The sequence below is a fragment of the Peromyscus eremicus genome, chromosome 1 (assembly GCF_949786415.1).
Source record: "Peromyscus eremicus chromosome 1, PerEre_H2_v1, whole genome shotgun sequence".
Classification (NCBI taxonomy): Eukaryota; Metazoa; Chordata; class Mammalia; order Rodentia; family Cricetidae; genus Peromyscus; species Peromyscus eremicus.
Genome location: NC_081416.1, coordinates 145,177,489 through 145,193,215, shown reverse-complemented (window position 1 = coordinate 145,193,215; position 15,727 = coordinate 145,177,489).

Below are 15,727 nucleotides of genomic sequence, written 5' to 3'. Positions count from 1 at the left end.
GGATTATGAGTTGGCCCATCCCACATCCACCCCATCCATGATCTGGGGGAGCACATGAAAAGGGCCAGTCCTGCAGACGCAAAGCTGCAGGATCTCCATGACACAGGGCAACAACAGGATGTCCAAGAGGAGTCCTAGTAAGGACCCAGCATCAATAATGTAGCAGAAACCAGAGGGCTGGAACCAGACCAATGATTCTTTGCAATGAACACTTGCAAATAAAGATATATGTACAAAAGGGTTTACTGTGTGACTCACTGTGTCACACTACAGCTTCCATGATGAGGTATTTTCCTTTTTTTCTTATGTGTTTTCTTTTTTTCTCTTAAATTTTATTTTATTTGGAGGGAAGGTTGCAAGGACAGAGGGTGGATATGAAGGGTGGAGAAATGAATGAGATCGAGATGCATGATATGGAAGACATAGAGAATAAATAAAAAGTAAATAAAAAAGATTGTTTAAAAACCATGCAAATTGGCTCTGCATCTTTTAGAACGTGGACATTGAAAATAGGCCATGGCGGGAGATCCCAGCTGGATCAACAACAGAGAGGGAGAACAAGGAATAGGAGACCATGGTAAATGAAGACCATATGAGAATAGGAAGAAGCAAAGTGCTAGAGAGGCCCACAGAAATCCACAAAGATACCCCCACAACAGACTGCTGGCAATGGTCGAGAGACAGCCCAAACTGACCTACTCTGGTGATGGGATGGCCAAATACCCTAATTGTCGTGCTAGAAACCTCATGCAACTACTGAGGGATCTGGATGCAGAGATCCATGACTAGGCCCCGGGTGGATCTCTGGGAGTCCAATTAGCGAGAATGAGGAGGGTTTATATGAGTGAGAATTGTTGAGACCAAGGTTGGATAAAGCACAGGGACAAACAGCCAAACGAACGGAAACACATGAAATATGAACCAATGGCTGAGGGGTCACCAACTGGATCAGGCCCTCTGAATGGGTGAGATAGTCGATTGGCTTGATCTGTTTGGGAGGCATCCAGGCAGCGGGACCGGGTCCTGTGCTCATTGCACGAGTCGGCTGTTTGAAACCTGGGGCCGCTTGGCTTGGCCTGGGAGGAGGAGACTGGACCTACCTGGACTGAGTCTACCAGGTTGATCTCAGTCTGCGGAGAAGGCTTTGCCCTGGAGGAGATGGGAATGGGGGGCAGGCTGGGGGGAAGGTGAGAGGGGCGGGAGGGGGGAGAACAAGGGAATCCGTGGCTGATATGTAGAACTGAATTGTATTGCAAAATAAAAATTAAAAAAAAAAAAAAAAAAGGCCATGGCACCTGCCATGCAGACAGGAGAACGGCTCTAACTCTGGAGAGATCTGACTGTTGCTGCAGCTGTGTTTGAGTGTTTCCACACATGCTGACTTCCAAAACCAAAAGAAGCAATTTGTTCAATAAACGCCATTGGCAAAGTGCCTGGTAATTGGTCTTTCTGTTATAAATATTGTTAATATTTAAAAATATTATTACTGTGCACATGATATATGTGTAGGCACACATGCCACCGTGTGTACATAGATGTCAGAGGACAACCCAGTGAAGTCAATTCCTCCACCTTAAAGTGAATTCTAGAGTTTGAACTCAGATGCTCAGGCAGAGTGTTGAGTGCCTCTACGCCACTGAGACATTACCTGGTCTCCATAATTTTTCTTTTAACAATTTGTTAGGATTTTCCTTAAAGTAGTATTACTGAAATTGTAACATGACTAATTTGTTTATTTTTAATTATATTAATGCTAAAATTTGTCATTAGCTCATGTGTATTGCTGAGATATCATCAAATAATCATCATATATAACATTCTGGAATGTTGGACAAAAACAAGGTTGAATATAGATTATACATATGTTCAGTCTAACTTCCGATTTCCTACCTTATCTCTTCAATCTTTAACAAATCGGAAATTGCACAATACATTTCCATGTTTTGGCCATTTGCATTGTGAATAAATACGAGGAATCAGTAATCCTGCAAAGCAAAACTGCATAGTGATTAAAAGCAGCAACAGAGCAGTCCACACTCAAATCTTCTACCTTATTGTCTCACAGTAATTTTTTCCTAATTTTGAACATCAGATCCAAAGCACATTTCAGTCTGTTTGTATTGACAAAATACTTTAGGCATGGTATTTAAATACTATAAATTTATTTCTTTTGGAACTAGTATCTGGATAGGTCAAGATGAATTCTGCATCTAGAGATGTGGGAGTCTCTGCAAACACCAGGTCTGGAAAAGCACAATGTTGGTTTGAAACTGATCCTTCACAAAGAAGTTAATAAATTATAATTTATAAGAATCTTGCACCCTTCTCCTTCCCTACCAAGAACAAAACAAACAGTAAAAAATATATATCGCACATTAGTTCTTCTCTATTATTCATCTTCCCATCACAGTAATAAATTTCCTTAGAGAAATGAGCCTCAAGGAAGGAAGGTTTCCTTTAGCTCATGGTGTTAGCGCATCCAGTTCATAGTCTTGCAGCACAGTTGCTTTTGGAACTGTCAATGTAGAAGGATGTGGCAAAAGGAAAATCTCACCCTGCTTATCAGGAAGCAAAGAGAAAGAATGAGAAAATAATCAAGGCCAGAGTGTACCCTTCCCAGGCACAGACTAAATGACCTGCCTCTTGCATCTAAGCCCTGTCTTGTAAAGTCTCTCCTACCACTCTGTAGCCCCTTAATTATGATGCAATCCACATCCCAAGCTCTATCTCTGCACAAAGCTACATTGAGGGCAAAGCCTTCAATCTGAGTTTTGGAAGGACATCTCAGATGCAAACCATAGTACTTCTGATCAAGGTGATAGGGTTCTTTTCAGACCAAGATGATGCCTGCATTTACCAGTAGCTATGCCTGTTGCTTTGATGTGGAAGATTGAACTAAAACCTGTAATAGAAGATCACTAAGTGATTAAGAATTCTTATTTGCAGAGTCACAGATTGCTCAGAATTTTCTAGATGTTACAAGAGTCAGAAGACTGAAAACCTTGACAATCAAAATGTTGATACTAACTGCTTTCTATTGCTTACCCCACTGTGTACCCCAATGCCCATGATCAGGCTTACTGGGCAAATTTGAAGCCCATTGTTTAGAAGTTCATAACAAGCACCTTCTTTCTACTGTAGTCTGAGTGACTGGATTGAGCATTCATTTTTAAGTGACTTAAAGACAGGAAGAGAGGCGTAGAGATTGAATGAAAATCAGCTCCATTAGGAGTGACTTGTTGGGAATTCCCATTCCTTGTGTGAAATGTACAACCTGTGTACATGACTGTATAGCTTTCTGAAGCTGATGTCAGGGGACTGGAAAAACAATCAAAAGATGTTAACATCAATGTATAAATAGGTTGATAACAAGAAATTTAAATCAGCCAACAAAGAGAAAAAAACTGAACAAAATAATAAATTTCAGAGGAAATGACAAATTGATAGCAACTTAACAAGATGAGAAGATATTTAAAGTATTGAAAGAAAGTCTTGTAACTGAAGATGTGAGTACATAGTAAACAGCTAAAAAATGATCACACTCACAGTTCAAGACCTTGGGATAAGTGGAGAAAAGACTAATTAAGAATAAGCTCAAATGTTACAACTCAAATGCTAAGTCAAACCCATATGCTAGGTTTACAACCTAAGCGGAATTGCTAAGATTTATTTATTTATGTGTTTTATGTATGTGGATGTTTTGAGTGTATGTGCATCTGCACAACACGAGGGATCATTGGAGCTATCTTAATCAATGTACCATTGCTGTGAAGAGATACCATGACAATGGCAACTTTTATAAAGGAAAACATTTAACTGAGGCTGGCTAACATATTCAGAGTTTTAACCCATTATTATCATGGTGGGAAGCATGGCCACAAGCAGGCAAACATGGTGACACACTTCCTCCAACAATTCACACTTCCTAATTCCTGTCAAGTAGCACCATTCCCTAATGACCAAGCATCCACATATATGAGCCTGGGGGGGGGGGCGCGGGGGCAATTCCTATTCAAACCACAACAGGATCCCATGAAGCTACAGGTATAGATGGTCATAAGCCACAATACAGTGCTGGGGATTGAACTTTTAAAGGAGCTGTAGTAAGGACAAAGTATTCTCAGTCATACTAGCAGAGGATAGAAACAATCAGCTCTGGGCTAAAACACTGGCTTAAGAACAGCAGAGAATGGGTAACACAGTCTGTCCACTATGGAGTCTTAAAACACATTCAAGTGGAGTTAAAGTGATGGAAAACTACACTTTCACACTCAAACGTTTCTTCTGTAGCTCCTGGAAGACTTTTCTCAAGCAGAATCTCTGTTACCCAGCTGTCAAAATAATCAGGAGAACACAAGTTGATGCAATTTCTAGGTTCTATGAATAGCACTTCCAATCTTATAATCCCTAACCTTGTTCCTTTCAACCAGTTATTTGCAAATACATGGGAAGGCTGGAAAGTCTCTAGCAACATGACAACAATGGCCAGGAGATATAACCAGGGAGAAATGGCATTTACTTTTTCACAAACAGTAAATGGATTAGAAGTCATATGCACTTTACTTCATTATGGCTGATGAGATGAGAGCCCTGATTCAAAGCATTATTTGGTATGTCAAAAGACCATGGGAAATATGCTATTTCCTGAGCTATATGAATTTTATTACAAGATGGCAATTTTTGTTCTAGCAAGAGGAATTTGGTTTTTCATATCTGATCTTGAGATTCATAGTCTTCATTCAATTACTATTTTAAGAATACATTACACATTGTGTTATAGATAGTTTATTTTCTCTAGAAGTCAAATAATCACCATTGAGAAGAAAATTATGTACTTTTTTGTTTAGATGGAGCTGCTTAATTTTACTACATTGTGTGGTGTTAAAATTCCCCCAAACAATCTGTTCTCCACGAATCACAAAGGAAAAGGCTCTCATATGTCTGAGTGAAATAGGCAGTGGGGACTTTGGGATGCTCTCCTTGTTTAATATGTATTTAAGGAAAAAAATTAGTAAGTTACGTTGGTAGTGAAATGACAAAGTAAGCCACCACATTTCACTTCTCATTATACATTTTGTGTATACAGATAACATGAGTTTATCCCTGAGTTCAAGAAATGTGCAAAGTTTATTATCAAGTTATTTAAAATAATATTTAATGTTTTAAAGTAGACAAAGTAAGGCAAAATGCAATCATACAGGCAAGATGCATCCATGTAAACTTCACTGAAGGATGGAAGTGTCCATGAGATGAAGAAATATTTTAATACATTAATAATGAAAACATAATTCCATTTTTTTCAGATTGAATTTGTACTTTTTATTAAATACTCCCAAAGGTAAACAACATCTCTCTTTGTCATTAATGGAAGTTTTTGCTTCAGTGAGATTGCTTACATAAAGAATAGTAGTGCCCATATTTTTCTCTAACACAAATAAATCAGACTGTCTTTAAGGTATCTCTCATGATATCTTGTGCCCAAGTCTTCTCTATTAAGGAGACATGTAACCACATCCCTAGATACTACTAAATTAGCAACAAGCAATAGTACTATTTATTCCCAGATATTATTGTCCCAACCATCTTTGGTTTAAAGCAGTATATATCTATATATGTATGTCTATATCCATATAGTTTGGTTTAAAGCAATATCTATCTATCTATCTATCTATCTATCTATCTATCTATCTATCTATCTATCTATCTATCTATTCCAGCTTACTGTAAGTTATGTTGACTTTAAAATTGGCTATTCTAATTTTTTTTTCAGTTGTTTTATAGGAACTACAATGAGCTTCCATACTGAGTTGGAAACAATGTGCAACTGAGCAATTTTTATTCTTTTCTAGCAGGTTTAGTGTGTCTGATTCTATATTGAAGTCTTTGATCCATTTGGTCTTGAGTTTTGTGCAGGGTGATGTGCATGGATCTGTTTGTATTCTTACATGTGAACACCCAGTTTGAATTGCACCATTTGTTGACGATGCTTTCTCTTTTCCAGTTTGTATTTCTGGCTTCTTTATTTAAATTCAGGTGTCCACAGGTGTATGGATTTAAATCTATGTCTTTAATTCAATTCCATTGATACTTATGTCTGTTTTTATACCAATATAACGTGGGTTTCTGACTATAGCTCTGTAGTACAACTTGAAATTGGGAATGTGAGACCTTCAGCAGTTTTTGTTGCTGTTGTCTGTTTATTTTGTTTAGTTTTTATTGTTTGGGATTCTTTTAGAAATCCTTGTTTTGGTAGGTATATTTATTGAGGGCTATTGAGGGCTAGCCTTAATGCCCTCTCAGGGTTCAGAGGGAAGGCTACTGTCAGAGTTAGGCTCAAGGTATCTGAGGGTTAAAAAAAAAAAAAAATCTCACTCTGTGCTTTATTGTGCCAATTTCTTTTTTATTTATTTTTCCTCCTGGTCTTCTAATTTTCTTGGCCTAATTGTTTATAATTTCTTAGCTCTAACTCTCTGTTCTCATCTTCCTGCTTCTTCTCATGTCATGTAATAATTCTTCTTTCACAGGTGGTTCAAAGCAATAGAAAATGTTACAAGAGTTACCTCTCTTTGGTCAAAAGCACATTCCTAGGGTTAGCAATAAGGAGTCGAGCCATTTACCATGACAACACACATTTTCAAGGTTTCAGGAATAAAGGGGGGGGGGGTCAAACATAGTGCCCAAATGAGAAAAACTTTAAGACATAGGTCTAAGCCAGGCGGTGGTAGTGCAGCAGCACCAGCACTCGGGAGGCAGAAGCAGGCGGATCTTTGTGAGTTCGAGGCCAGCCTGGTCTACACAGCAAGATCCAGGAAAGGCACAAAGCTACACAGAGAAACCTTGTCTTGGGAAAAAAAAAAAGACATAGGTCTATTGTCAGCAGACTTAGCAAGTGAAAAATTGGCATGTTTTTCTTAGGATGTTTTGTGTTAGTCACCTTGGTAAGACACCTACAACTCTGACCTTGTGCATAGCTGTAAAGTTTTAAACTTGTGATCTACTTACAAAGGCCTTTAGTCTAATTTGAACATGCTTTGAAGTAAAAATGAGCTAAATGTGTGCAGTTTGTGTTAGACTGAAGAAAGATTGTTATTTTGTTAGTCTAAGTAAAAGGAACAAGGCAGGCTTTAAGTGTCTACAGTCTAGTGGGAAAATAGATATGGCTATGAAGCATATCCTAGTATACTTTCTATATACCAAAATAACATAGCTAACTGAAAAGTCATCTTCCTGACCACCCACAGATGCATGTACCCATAAGACTGAGATGTAATCATGAGATTACATATACACATTTTGTGGAAATGCATGGTAATGGGGGAAATATCATAGTTGTTATTACATAAGAATTAAATAAGAAATAACCAATTCATTCAAAAGGAAATAATTCCAAAATGTCCTGCATTTTGGTTTAATCCACCATTAGAATCCTTGACTCTGGTGGATTGGCCTTTTTACGATGGCTGAAAAAATTTCTCACTGCATAATCCTGCAGCCTGTAATAGCTCATGGTAATGGCTCCTGACATACATTTATTTTCTTGATTTCTTCGGAATTGGTGCTTATCTCCCCCTTTTCTGATTTTGTTAATTTTTTTTCTCTCTGTGTTTTTTTGTTAGTTTAGATAAAGATTTTTCAGTCTTGTTGATTTTTCTCAAAAACCAACTCTTTGTTTCATTGATTCTTTGAATTGTTCTTTTTGTTTACATTTTATTGATTTCAGCCCTTATTTAATTATTTCTTGCCATCTGCTTCTCTTAATTGTGATTATTTCTTTTTATTCTAGAATTTCATGTGTGCTATTAAGTTTCTAGTATAAGATCTCTCCAGTTTTTTAAAATAGGCTCTTATTACTATAAATTTGCTTCTTAGACCACTTTCATCGTGTCTCATATGTCTGGGTATGGTATATATTCATTTTCACTGAATTCTAGAAAGGTGTTAGTTTGTTTGTGTCCTGACCCATTTTTCATTCATTACAGAAATTTTCAGTTTCCATGAGTTTCCATTATTTTTGATATCTAATTTTAATCTGAGATACTCTGGTAATATGCAACAAGTTATTTCAAGTTTTTGCATCTGTTTGTGTCTAGGTATGTGGTCAGTTTTGGAGAAAATTCCATGAAGTACAGAAAAGAAAGTATTTTTCTGTGTTTTGGTGAAATATTCTGTACATTTCTGTTAGGTCCATATGGTTTATAGTGTCTGTTAGCTCCAGTAGTTCTCTGCTAAGATTTTGTCTGGATGACGCGTCTGTTGGTGAGAATGGGGCATTTGAGGCCCTACCCCCGTTATCAGTGTATGAAGGTCAATATGTGATTTTAGTTGTGTTTCTTTTACAAACTTGAGTACCTTTGTATTTGAGGGATAGATGTTAAGAATTGAGATGTCATCTTAGTGTATTTTTGTTGTTGTTGTTGTTGAGTATTTGGTGTCCTCCATCTCTTTTGGTTAATTTTATTTTGAAGTCTGTTTTGTTAAATATTAAAGTAGCTACACCAGCGTGCTTCTTAAGTCAATTTCCTTGGGATATCTTTTTTTCAGACCTATACCCTGATGTAATATCTTCCTTGATGTCGAGATGTTTTGAGGTTTTTTTTTTTTTTTTTTCTCTTGAATGGAGCAGAAGTTGGATCCTGGTTTTGCATCCATTCTGTCAGTCTGGTTTTTGTTTTTTGTTTTTTTTCAAATTGGGGAATTGAGATCACTGATATTGAGAGATATAAATGACTAATGATTAGTGATTCCTTGTATATGTTGTTGTATTGGTTCTTGGTGGTAGTTGTGGTATTGGTATGTGTGAATATATGAGCATTGTGTGTGTGTGTGTGTGTGTGTGTGTGTGTGTGTGTGTGTGTGTGTATGTGATTCCTTTAATTTTTCTGGTGTGAGATCATTTATTCACTGTGTTTTCCTGGGTGTAATTAACTTTCTTAGGTTAGAATTTTCCTTCTACTACCTTTTTTTAGGGCTGGATTTATAGATAAATATTGTTTAAATCTGGCTTTATCATAGAATATCTTATTTTCTCCATCTATGGTAACTGAAGTTTTGTTGGGCATACTAGTAGTCGAGGCTGGCATCTATGCTTTCTTAAAATCTGAAGCACAACTGTCCAAGCTCTTCTGACTATTAGAGTCCACACTGAAAGGATAGCTGTAATTCTAATAGGTCTATTTTTATATGTTACTTGGTTTTTTTCCCTTGCAGCTTTTAATATTCTTTCTTTGTTCTGTATGTTTAGTATTTTTGGTGATTATATGCCTAGGGTTTGTTCTTTTCTTTTCCAATCTATTTGGTGTTCTGTATGCTTTTTGTACTTTGACAGGCACCTCCTATAGCTTAGAAAAAATTTCTTCTGTAATTTTGCTGAAAATATTTTCTAGGCCTTTAACCTGGGATTCTTCTCCTTCCTCTATATCTATTATTCTTAGATTTGGTCTTATCATAGTGTCCCAGATTTCCTGGATGTTTCATGTCAGGAATTTTTTATATTTAACATTTTCTTTGACCAATATATCCATTTCTTCTAATGCATTTTTTATAGCCAAGATGCTCTCTTCCATCTCTTGTATTCTATTGGAGAAGCTTGCCTCTGTAGTTCCTATTTGAATTCCTAAATTGTCATTACCAGAATTCCCTTAGTTTGTGTTATCTTTGTTGGTTTCTATTTCCATTTTCAAGTCTTGAACAGTTTTTTTTTTTCATTTTTTTCCACTGCTTCTTTGTGATTTTTCTTGATTTCTTTAAGCTATTTATTCATTTCCTCACACTGTCTATTTTGGTTTTCCTGGATTTCTTTAAGTGATTTATTAATTTATTCTTTAAGGACCTCTATCTTCTTCATACAGGCAGTTTTAAGTTTTTTTCTTGTTCTTCAACTTCGTTGAAATATTCAGATCTAGCTCTAGCAGAACAGCTGACTTCTAGATGACAAATAATACCCTGGATGTTTTGATTGCTTTTGTTTTTTTCCTCAACATAATATTTTTATTAATTATTTGGGACTTCACGCAGTGCACCCTGGTCACAATTGCTTTCCATTCCTCCCAGGCCCACCATCCTGCCCTTGTGCTCTCCCCCAACCAGAGAGAGAGAGAGAGAGAGAGAGAGAGAGAGAGAGAGAGAGAGAGAGAGAGAGAGAGAGATACAAATCCAATTTCTGTAACTCATTAGAGCACGAGCATATAGTCATGGTCAAACTCCCAGGAGTCACTCTGTTAAAGAAAACTGAGGCATCTCCCCACTGGCATCTTGGCATTTTGGATTGAGGTGAGTATAGGTTTAGGTGCTGATTTCTGGATTTATATTTGTTGGGTGGGTGTTTTGGTCTTTGGTTTCTGTTTCCCCTCTGGGTTTTTCAATATTTTAATGGCTGTGTGTTTTGTGGTAGAAATTTTTTTTTGATCTAATAGTTGCAGCCACTGGGGATTCCAGGAAAAAAGAGTGTTTCTGGGTATTAGGAGCTGACACTTAGGTATGGATGTAAGCTAGGGGTCTGAAGGGGTTCACAGGAGGGAGGAGAACAGAAGGTTCCACCAGGATATACTTATTTCTTCTCTTTAGAATGTAGGAACACACTGAAGAGAAGTCATCCCAGATGAACTGCTAAAATGCTGGGGTTTGGATCGAAAGCACTGGAGGGAGAGGAGAATTTTTTCAGACAGCCTAACTGTTTCCCTGGCAGGAGTGGTCTGTGGTTTAGCAGGGAGTAGAGTTGGGGGCTGGGATAAAGCAAGCAGTGTTGGGGGAGCTACCAGAGGAAGGTCTGTGCAATGCACAGGAGATGTGGGCAGAAGGGAAAAAAAGGCTGGAGCAGGTTTTCTGTTGTAGATCTAGGCATGAGACTGAGGGATTAGTCTGGAGGAACAAAGGGAGAGGTGAAGATAGGCAGTCTGCTGACAGTCTCCATCAGGGATTGGAGCTCAGGATTGGGACTGGAGGAGGAGAAGGAGAGGTGAAGATCTCCCCTACATTTTCTCCTTTTTAAAATATGCCACTGGTGAGACTGAGCATTCTTTAGAAAGCCTTCAGTTTGAAAAGGCAGCTGGTGGCAGTGTGTCTTGAGCAGCATCAACATACACTGCAGAAAATTTATTTTCCTCTACATCTAATCAATATATTTTAGAACAAAACTATGTGCATTTGTTTTGGCAATAATTAAAGACTAACGGTTAAGCAGTATTATTTGTGGACTGGAGTAGGCACCTCTGGAAAACAGAATAGACTAGCAATTTTTATACAATAATTTGTTTTTCTCATAAATCATTTCAAGCATCATTCAATAATAATTGTTTAAGTTATTGGAGTGAGTATTATCAAAACTATTCTCCTAACAAGTATATGTGAAAACATTTTGTGCAATTTATTGTTTTTTTATTTGTTATGTGTATGAGTGTTTTGCCTGAAGGTATATTTCTGCACCATATCTGCGTGCAGGTCCAGTAGCAGCTAGAAGGCCTTGGATTTCCTGGAACTGCAGTTACTGGGGCTTATAGGCCAGCATGTGGCCAGGACCTCTACAAGAGCAGAAAGTGTTCATTGCCTCTCAGCCATCTCTCTAGCCCCTCTTATCAAGTTTTAGTGCCTAACCTCATTTACCTGTACTTGTCTGGTGCTTAGAACTGAACAAAAATTCTTTCTACAAAACTGTGTGACTTAAGTGTAAGACAGTCTTTACTGCTTTCATAAAATGTTCTTCCTGTGGAAAAAGCAAGAATCAAATCTACCAACATCAGAATCAAATCAATTCCTATTCATTCGTTCACCTTATCTTCGAAAGGAGTTCAGAGGAGCTGCAAGTTGAGAGAGGGTAGAAACCAATCAGGGAGGCCAAGAGCTACTCTGCTATATTACACTGTGACAAGACCTATTGTGATCTGCTTAGTTCCAGGAATGAGACTGAGGTTCTGCTCTAAGAAAGTAGATCCAGCAAAGTCTTACAGCTAGTGGGGAGCTCAGTAATGTCATTCCAGAATGCTGTAGACTGTCAGCATCTAGTACCCAGCACCCAGCACCCAGCACCCAGCACCCATCCAAAATGTGCTGTCAACCACCAGTTAGAAATCAAGCCTGGATCTAGTTGGCTAGCCAGACTAACCAACATAACCAGGGAACTTCAGATTCAATGAGAGACTAGGCCTCAGTAAATTGAGTGGAGAGTTCATGAGTAATATATGAGACATCAGTCTCTGGACTCTATATGCCATGTAGATGCATGCACTCCAAGAGAACACACACACACACACACACACACACACACACACACACACACAGGTATGCACTCCAAAAACATGTGTGTGCACATACACGAGTGCACACACACACATACACAAACACATAAAAATATCCCTAAAATTAATTAAATTCACAAATTAAAATTAAATGCAAGCTATTATATTAGTTATGATGTCACCAAGCAGACTGACATCCAACCAAAAGACTGACAAAACCAACTGTTGTCTCTATTCATATTATAAATCTTCAAATCACTTTCACACTATCAGAGAAAATTCTTGCATTGACATGGTGTGGTAGAGTGAACAGGAAGTCATAATTTGCATGCTCTCTTGACCTGAGGTGTTCTGGCTCTGTATCATCTTAGTCCTACTAAGGGAGTGGTGATTATTTTATCACTGCATAATTGAGGAACTGGGGACCTGGGAGGTAAAATGCATTCTGACAGGTAAAATGGAAAGTTCTGAGAAATATATATATATGGAAATAAGAATTTAAATTGAGGGACATGTTCATAAGTATTCTCATTCCCTTCTTAATAATTAAGGACTGTCAGGAAATTACCTCCCACAGGGTCTCTAAGACAGATGAATTATATCCTGCTTCTCATCTGCAAAGCTTCTTTTCAATATGTCATTTTAACACAGAATTGAAGAAGCTTAAAATTTAGTGTGGGAATTAGTCACTAAAATCTGTTGACAGTGACATTTTGACCTCAGAACTCACACAATAGTTTTTGAGAAGAGAGAAAACACAAGGGTTGAAACTGAGTTCAACAGAAGGCAACTAAAAAATGCAGCATTTTAGTAAGCTTTTAAGCAAAGATTCATATAGTCTTCTTATTGGCTTCATTAAGGATATCTGGAGAACTTCGTAGTGCTGTGGATATCATTCTGTATAAATAAAACACTGATTGGCCAGTGGCCAGGCAGGAAGTATAGGTGGGACAAGGAGAGAGGAGAATTCTGGGAAGTGGAAGGCTGAGTGAGGAAGTTTATCTTCACCTTGGCAAAAATAGCCATGTGGGCAAGAAACTGTTCTTGCCTGGACTGCTTGATCAACTGGACATGCAGGACCCATAGGAAGGTGGCCACTGAATTTTGCTTGACAAAATGGTCCTTCAGGTTCCTGCTTTGCAGAGGAAACTGCCAGACATTCTACAGGACACAGAGAAAAGTGACTGAGAGACTCTAGGCCTGTGGGCTGAAGACAGATGCCCCAACTTTACAAACAAACATTAGATGACTATCCAGGCTGTTAGCTGTCTCTGTCTACCCTGCAAGACTCTCGAAAGTTGCTTGCATCCTTCTCCCATTTCTCAGGTAGTATTATATCCTTCTGAGGTCTTTGATGTGGTTGAAGACTAAGTTATAATTTCCTCAGTTATGATAAAACATGGGTTAGATATAAAACCTTAGACTCACAAATATAAGATAGATAGGATAGCTTCTTTAATATTGTAACTATAATTCTTGCTTAATAATTGTTTTGTTGTATGTAATTTTACTGTGTTAAAGTTAAAACCTTCCTTTTTGAAAAAGAAGAAAAGGGGAAGTGTTGTGGATATCACTCTGTATAAATAAACACTGATTGGTCAGTAGCCAGATAGGAAATATAGGCAGGACTAACAGAGAGGAGAATTGAGGAAACAGGAAGGCAGAGAGGGAGACCGCCTGGAGCTGCCACCTGGACAAGGAAGATGTAAAGTACCAGTAAGCCATGAGCCACGTAAAGTAAAGATTAATAGAAATGGGCTAAATATAAGAGTAAGAGCTAGACAATGATAGGCCTGAGCTAATGGCCAAGCAGTTTAAATAATATAAGCGTCTGTGTGTTTATTTTTATAAATGGGCTGTCGGACTGCCGGGGCTTGGTGGGACGCAGAAAGAAAACTCTCCAGCTACACCGTAAATATAGACCTAACCTTTCAACACGAAGTCACCAATCTTGTGTGCTACACACATACAAGAGAACACTGTGAAAAATATTACAACTCCATTTAGAGACAATAAAACAAAAATTGAAAATATTTGGCTGTGTTTTCTAATAAGGCATATTCAGTAAACATCTTTAGAAACTTGTTACCTGTATACATTATTACAAAATAGAAATGAATACATATGGCTATTCACTCATACATGCATGAAGGAGTGGAGATTAAAATATAATAAAATAATTGGATATTAAAGTTGGATGTGATGGTGCAAGTCTTTAATTCCAGCACTCCAAAGACAATCAGGCAGATCCCTGTGAGGTTTTTGAGGCTAGTCTGGTCTACAGAGCTAGTTCCAGGACAGCCAGGTCTACACAGAGAACTATGTCGCAAATAAACAAATAAATATAAACTGAAAATATTTAATCTTTATTTTTTTTTAAAGTACCTGGAGGTGGTGGCTCATGCCTTTAATCCCAGCACTCAGGGCCAGAGGCCGGAGTTCAAGACCAGCCTGATCTATACAGTGAGTTCCAGGATAGCTAAGGCCAGTGCTACATAGTGAAACCTTTTCTTGAAAGACAAAAAAAAAAAAAAAAAAAGAAAGAGAGAAAGAGAGAAAGAGAGAGAGAAAAAAGAAAGAAATGTGTAGTTTAATTATGTTAAAAATCTGGATATATCATAGTACAATTGAGTGTCACTGTATTAGCCATAAAATAGAGGCCAATGGCATACCAAACAGAAGAATAAGCTTTCCTGCTTAACTTATAAATCAAAGCTTGATATGTTTATCCATTGCACCAAAGGAAAAAGAGATTGTGTTGAACAAGCTGTGAAAGATGGGCAAGGTGCATGGAGAACTAAAGAGAAGACATGAGAGGGACCCTGACAGAAAGCAAAGTAGTATCTGCCACACATAGTTATCTATCTGGGCATATGTCATCATGATGTAGAACTTTACACATCAGTAAGAGAGAAAATTATTCATTCTTGTGGATCCAGTGACACTCACAGGAAAAACACACAGAAGTGTCTGGTGAACTGAAATGCTGACTATTTCTATGAGGTAGAGAGATTAATTAAAAAGATAAAAACTTGTAGCTGGACAGTTGGTTCACAGAGACTAAATTGGCAATCAGGGAGCCTGTATGGGTTTAACCTATTTTCTCTTCATATACGTTATGGCACTATACCTTGGTCAGCTTATGGAACTCCTGACTGTGGGAACAGAGGCTGTCTGTGACACTTTCATTTGCTTTTGGGTACATTTTCCTCCTACTGGGATGCCTTGTCCATCCTTAATATGAGGGATGGTGCCTAGACTTACTGCAATTTGATATGCCAAGTTTGATTGATATCCATGGGTGGGCTGCCCTTTCCTGAAGAGAAAAGGAAGAGGAGTGGATGGGGAAGTGGGAAGGGGAAACCGGGAAGGGAGAAGGGGAAACTATGGTCTGGACTTAACATACATATAAGAAAAGAAGAAATTTAAAAAAAGGAAAAAGAAATTGGTGTCTGGGTATGTCCTGTACCAATTCTGGGAGGCTGACCTCCCTTTCA